Below are 6456 nucleotides of genomic sequence, written 5' to 3'. Positions count from 1 at the left end.
AGTGCGTGGGCCAGGTAAGGGGATATGAGAAGGCTTCCCAGGATGATGTCCCCAAGTGGTGGTTATGAGCCAGAGGGGTAAAGGCCTTTTGACTGTCTATATGTTCATGGACAAATGGAAGCTGAGCAGTGACAAGGAAGGATTGAAAGCAGCCACCTAAATGGTGCTTTAGCTGTTCCTTTTAGCTGTTCCTAAAACGGTGCTTTAGGTGTTTGTTCAGACTGAGTGGATGACTTCTTAAAACCAAAAGCAAGAACATGGCTATGCTTATTGTAGTGGTACTACTTCCTCCATGGCCCCCCTGCATCCCTTTCTTCCCCTTATCCTGACCTCAGGTAATAAGAAGACTCCCCACTGCTCCAATGGGCCTCAGAGACTAGTTACACCTCCTTGCTCTCCCCGAGCTCTTTGTCAAGGAGATAAAAATGGTCTCCTGGATGCTGTGTAACCTGTCACGTGCAAGTGTTCAACTCCTTGGTCTGTGTTCCCGTAAGAGAGTGTAAATTCAGCTGACAGAGTTTGGGTTAAGAAAAAGAAGTTAAAGTTACAGGAAGGCCCTCTGCCCCAAATCAATGTATAGTTGTGAAAATGTATAATTGCAATCAGTGAGTTGCATGCTTATGCTATGAATGCTCTTAAAGTGTTAGAGGAGATTCTTCTGTTTATGGCACTGTCATGTGTAAAGTGCTAAAAGGACAAACTCCCCTGACATTTACAACCAATGGATGGCTCAGAATTTAGCATGAGTGTGTAAACCCTCTGATGTCCAAAGTCTGACTGTATAAATAATGTCCTACTGAGTGGCAAGTCAAAAATTTTAATTTCAACAGCTCTGACTGCTGTGGTAATGGATTTCTGGCAGCAAGAATGACTGATAAACCCCACCAATTTTCAGTAGCTTGCTTGCCAAGTAAAGTTTCTTGGGACTATGTAGATAAATCCTTCTGGCAATGCTCAATCCCTCTGGCAGCCAAAAAGAAAAAAGAAAACAAAACAAACCTGTTTTTTCTCACAAAGAACTCTGTATTTCTGATACAGAAGCAACCACTGCATGCTAAACTCACACGTCCTGCCAAAATCTGACCTGTTTGTTTTACAGTAAAAATTGTTCTTCCACTGTCTTCTGGCCTCCATACTTTTTGATTAGAAATCCACATTACGGTTAAAATTTGAAAAGTACAGAAATAACATCAAAGTAATAGTCTCCACTGCCTCCAAACTGACTCTCCAAACAGTATTTAAAATATGGTGAGTACAATTTTCAAAAATGGTGGAATAAGAGCACTAAATTGGTGGTGTTCAGCCAGAGAACCAAAGAATTCCCAAATCTCATTCTGCCAATAACCTAGGTTCCCAAGTGGCTATAAGGGTTCCTGAAGGAGAAATATACACAAAGTGGCAACATGTATATAATCATAATTTGTTATTGGTAGGTCTTGTGCCACAGTAGAGGAAATCCTAATAAATTGGTCAATTCAAGGTCTTTGAGAATTTTCCTTCAGTCTAAGCACAAAACAATCTTAACCAAACTTCCCCAAGAGGAGAGTGCCAGAAAAAAAAAAACAAACAAACAGGGATGCCTGGGTGGTTCAGTGGTTGAGCCTCTGCCTTCCGCTCAGGTCATTATCTTGTGGTCCCCGATCCTGGAGTGCTGGGATCCAGTCCCCACGGGGAGCCTGCTTCTCCATCTGCCTATGTCTCTGCCCCTTTCTCTCTCTGCACCTCTCATGAAAAAATAAATAAAATCCTTTAAAAAAAAATGCAGATAGTTGCAGGGTTGGAAGCTCCCCTTGTCACCAGCCAGGCTGACAGTTTTGATTCTCAGGTAGAAAAGGGGTAGTATTAGCTACACCCCTTTGTATGTTTTATTATACTGTGGCCTCAACCATTAGAAAAGGAACCTCAATATCTGTCCAGGTATGTGAAGAATGAGAAGAGTGTTTGCTCCTCCATTAGGTATTTTGGGAAAGAGCGAAAGCAAAGAATTTCCTCTTTCTACATGAATATTTCCCTTTGCTTTTCTGATGTTATTCCAAGGAACAATAAGAGAGATATATTTTAAAAAGAGAGAGAGATTAGGTAAGTCCTTCAAATGGCCATCTTCCCCCCTGCATGGTCACTCCTGTATATCATGCTGGGCCAGGAAATGGACAACAGCTGGCCAAGGTAGGCCATTTTACTATTATTGTGTAGTCCTCTTAAGCATGTGAGAACATGGCATAAATTCAGTTAACGTCAGGACTACACTAAGAGATTACAACATCTTCCCATTATACTTCATTTTTTAAAATTATAAATAGCTGCATAATGTATGTATGATTACATAGTTTAACATAATTCATCAGGTAGTGTTATACAGTGTGCAACACATGACAACATAAGCCAACTATATCAATGTGAATAAGATATGAAACTTTATTACTAAATCTTATTATTTTTATTATAATTTATTATGTTAACCTTTTATTACCACTAAATCTCCTTTAGAAAAATAAAAATATAACTACAGATCCAATAAAGCAAATTTCCTCCACTAATATTATCAAAATAAAGTGTAGGCCCCTGGTTGGCTTAGCCAGAAGAGTAAGCAACTCCTGATCTCAGGGTCCTCAATTTGAGCCTCATATTGTGTGTCAAAATTACTATTAAAAAAAAAAAGCAGAAATAATGAATACTTAACATTTTCATCAACATGGATGGAACTGCAGGGTATTATGCTAAATGAAATAAGTCAGTCAGAGAAAGATGGTTTCACTCATGTAAATATAAGAAACAGCACACAGGATCATAGGGTAAGGGAGGGAAAACTGCGAAGTAATCAGAGAGGGAGACTAACCATGAGACTCTTAACTATAGGACACAAACAGGTGTGCTAGAGGGAGGTGAGTGGGGGTGGGGTAACTGGGAGATGGGCATTAAAGAGGAGATGTGATGAGCACTGGTTGTTACAAGCAATTGATGAACTTATTGAACACTACATCTGAAACTAATTATGTACTATAGGTTGGCTAATTGAATTTAAATTAAAAATAAACTTAAAAAAATAATAAAATATCTCTCCTCCTCTTCCTTCCCCTCAGCCCCTCTCCCTCTTTCTTCTTCCTCCTTTTCTTCCTCCTCCTCCTCTTCCTTCTTCTTTTTAGAGGGAAAGCTCAAGCAGGGAGTTGGAAGTGGAGGGGCAGAGGGAGTTGGAGAGAGAATCTTAAGCAGGCTCCAGGCTCAGCCTGGAGCTCTAAGCAGGGCTGGATCCCATCACCCTGATATCATGATTTGAGTAGAAATCAAGAGTGGGACTCAACCAATTAAGTCACCCAGCTGCCCCTAACCCTTATCTTAAATAAGATAGATGATTGATAGATAGATAGATAGATAGATAGATAGATAGATAGATAGATAGATAGATAGATAGATAGATAAAGGGCCCATCAAAATGAAAATTAAATTACTGAAACAATTTCTCTCTGGTTTTTAAGAATTTGCTCTGCTTCCAACCACTGTTAGGTCTTCAGAAGCTGTCACCTTCATTCCTGGTTTCCATTTATTTCTGCCAACACTTCGAAAGATGGATTTAGGGATCCTCCTGTGCACCACCTTCCTGAAGTTCCTAAAGGTGAAGTATGCCCATGAAAATTTTCAAGCAACTGCTCCATATCCACAAAATTTAGAATTGCCAAGACCCCTGCAAGCAAAAAGGCCAGGCGTATATTTTTAGTGCAACTAATCTGACCTGGAAGAAAAAGGTAAACCCCAGAACAGAACACAGAGTCTTCAGTTCAAGATCGCTGAGGTACCAGGCAATTCTTCCAGTTTGTCTCTTGTAGACTTAATGTCTATGGAAAATTGACTATGAAGAGGTTGGCTGGTGGTAAATAAAGTTTGAGATTATATTTAAAAGAATGATAATTTCTAGTGTTAGATTTAAAATGTGGGAGAATTTGAAATTCACACTCCATTTCAACTTAGCAGTTCTACTTTTGGAATGTATCCTTAAGAAATAGTTAACTCCAGTGTCCCTTCAGTCTTGGGGAAAACAAACCACAGCAAAATACGCTGACCACAGCGACCTTATTCCCTGACCGGGAATCGAACCCGGGCCGCGGCGGTGAAAGCGCCGAATCCTAGCCACTAGACCACCAGGGAGCTTACAAACAGGTACCTATTTAAATACTTTCTGACAAAAGCTAGCCGGTGGCTGATCCCTGGAAGATCCCCCTGGCCCTGCCTTTCCGGCGCCGCCAGCCCTTTGAAACTATGTGCTCTAAAAAGCCATTCCCTCCTTTTATAAAAATTAAAAAATTAAAAGAAACAAAACAAAACAAAAGGAAAAAATCCCCCAGGAAAGATCCAGCGCGCGGCGGGACCGCAGCCGCGTCCGGAGCCCCGCCGGGTCCACACGTCCGGCCGCACCTCGGGGCTGCCCCGGAGACGCGCCTTTGCGGACACGAGGAGCCGCGAGGGCGCGGGAGGGAGGCGCCGGCGTGAGACCCCGGGGCCCCGCATCGCCCGGAGGACCCCGAGGGACGCGGCCACCGAGGCCCGCGGACCGAGACCGCCTCAAGGAAGGCTGGGCGGCCGGAGCTGCACCCCGGGTCTCCGCCACAACCTGCGGCCCCGCACTGTCCACCCACCTCCGCGGATGCTCCGCACGCTCGGGCCACACCGCGTGCTCTCTGACGCCGGCCTTCCTCCCCGCCACACACCCGCTGTGTCGGAAAACCGCGCGGCTTCTCTCGTCAGCCCCGGTCCCGGAGCCACGCGGTCTTCCTGCGGTCGGCCTCTGGCAAACGGCTGTCCCGACACGGGCGGAGAGAAGGACTCCACTCGCGACCGCCGCTCCGCCAAGACTGCAGGGTTTGCGACCTTTAACCTGGGGACCGCCGGCTGGGCCGCCGCGGAGCCGAGTCCTGGGCGCTGCGCGTCGCACGAGCCTCTCCCGGGCCCGCCTCAGCGCCGGGACAGGACAGGGCCGGGCCCCCTCAGCGCCGCCGCCCCCGCCGGGTCGAGCCCCGCACCCCTGCGTGCGGCCGGCGGCCCCGCTCCGGGCGGCGTCGATTCAAGGTGTCGCAGCCGGCGACGCGCAAGTGCGCGGGGCGCGCGGACGCACCTCACCGCCCTCGCGGCCCGCGCGGGCCCCACCCCGGCCCCTGCCGCCCTCGCGGCCCCGCGTCCTCCCCCGCGGGCGGTAACGTCCCGGCCGGCCGGAGCCGCCCAGACGCCCAGGCCGGAGGGCCCGGGAGGAGAGGGGCCGCCTCCGCTGAGGTCCCGTCCAATATTAGGCTCCCGAAACGCTCTGGGAGAAACGGCAAGGGGGAGGTGGAAATAGAGCCGAGGGGAAGGAACAACTGCAGGCGATTTTCCTTCTCTAAACGCGGCGGAAGATGAAACCGGGGTCCCGTGGCTGCTGAAGGTGAGTGTCGTTCCCGTCTCGGGGGGAGCCTCGGCCTGGCGGTCAGTGAGGAACCCGCCCCTGTTCCATCTCTCCCTGGGCTTTCTGTGGATTCCAGGAATGCAACTGGGAAGTGTATCTTTAATGCACTTACTTGACGGAAGAGTACTTTAAAATATTCTAGCAAAGGAGATGGCTCCTGCTGGGCTTTGAATGCAAGACTCCCAGGTGTGGGGGAAACCCGAGAAAGCAGCTACTATAGTTGAGAATCGCACACACAGGAACTGCACTTCAGTCAGGCCGATTTGTCTCTTAGGCTGGGCCCATTTTATTTTAAGTGCACTGTTGGCTGAGTTTAAGATGAATTTAGGACGTTCGTGATAGTATTTTAATAGCTTTTAAATACACATTTTAAAAGTCACATAGCAAGCACATGAAGCCTGCCATTTTTACAAAAATGGGAAAGATGATGTATAAATAAGAAAGCATCATAAAATGGCCTTTAAATATTGGTTGTTTCCACTAACTTTTTTTTCCTTCAATAGATAACATCTAACTCCTCTTTCTACAAAATCTGACAATCACTGAGAGACCCAAAATTCGACTGTTTCCAAGCTACTCTTCTTTACTAAACTTTTTTCTTGGCATCTCCTCCTCATTTTTTCTAATACAGAAAAAGTCAATTCTTACTCAGCCTTCAACTTCAACCACACAATCAACTATCAATCCAGTAAGTTAGAGGCCCTCCCCGGGGCTTTTTCTCCCTACAAAGAACAGAAAATTCCAAGCCAAACGTTGTAATCCTAGTCATAAGTAACAGAAAATTTTGCTCTAGCCAAAGACGTTCAAAGTTCATGACAAATGAACTTTTTTTTTTCCAAGAAAAATCTAGATTCATGGTTGAGTGTTGCAGACACTTTGTCTCTCCATCAGATGAAATAAGAGAAGTTAAGTGACAGAAGATCTTGACATGTGTGGTAGCTACTTTGGTATGTACACATTTCAAAATTTATTAGGCTGGAAGACTTGAAGACTTACTATTAAGCTGTTTATTACTATAAACAAGACAG

General features: G+C 45.9%; 1 non-coding gene across 1 annotated transcript; it reads right to left on the bottom strand.

Annotated features, from left to right (window-relative positions):
- Positions 1-4068: 4068 nt before the first annotated feature.
- On the bottom strand, positions 4069-4140 carry TRNAE-UUC (transfer RNA glutamic acid (anticodon UUC)). The gene has a single exon. It is a non-coding gene; the product is annotated as a tRNA-Glu (tRNA).
- Positions 4141-6456: the final 2316 nt, after the last annotated feature.

Source organism: Nyctereutes procyonoides, unplaced genomic scaffold (assembly GCF_905146905.1).
Source record: "Nyctereutes procyonoides isolate TBG_1078 unplaced genomic scaffold, NYPRO_anot_genome, whole genome shotgun sequence".
Taxonomy (NCBI): domain Eukaryota; kingdom Metazoa; phylum Chordata; class Mammalia; order Carnivora; family Canidae; genus Nyctereutes; species Nyctereutes procyonoides.
This window is presented reverse-complemented; position numbering and strand designations above follow the sequence as displayed.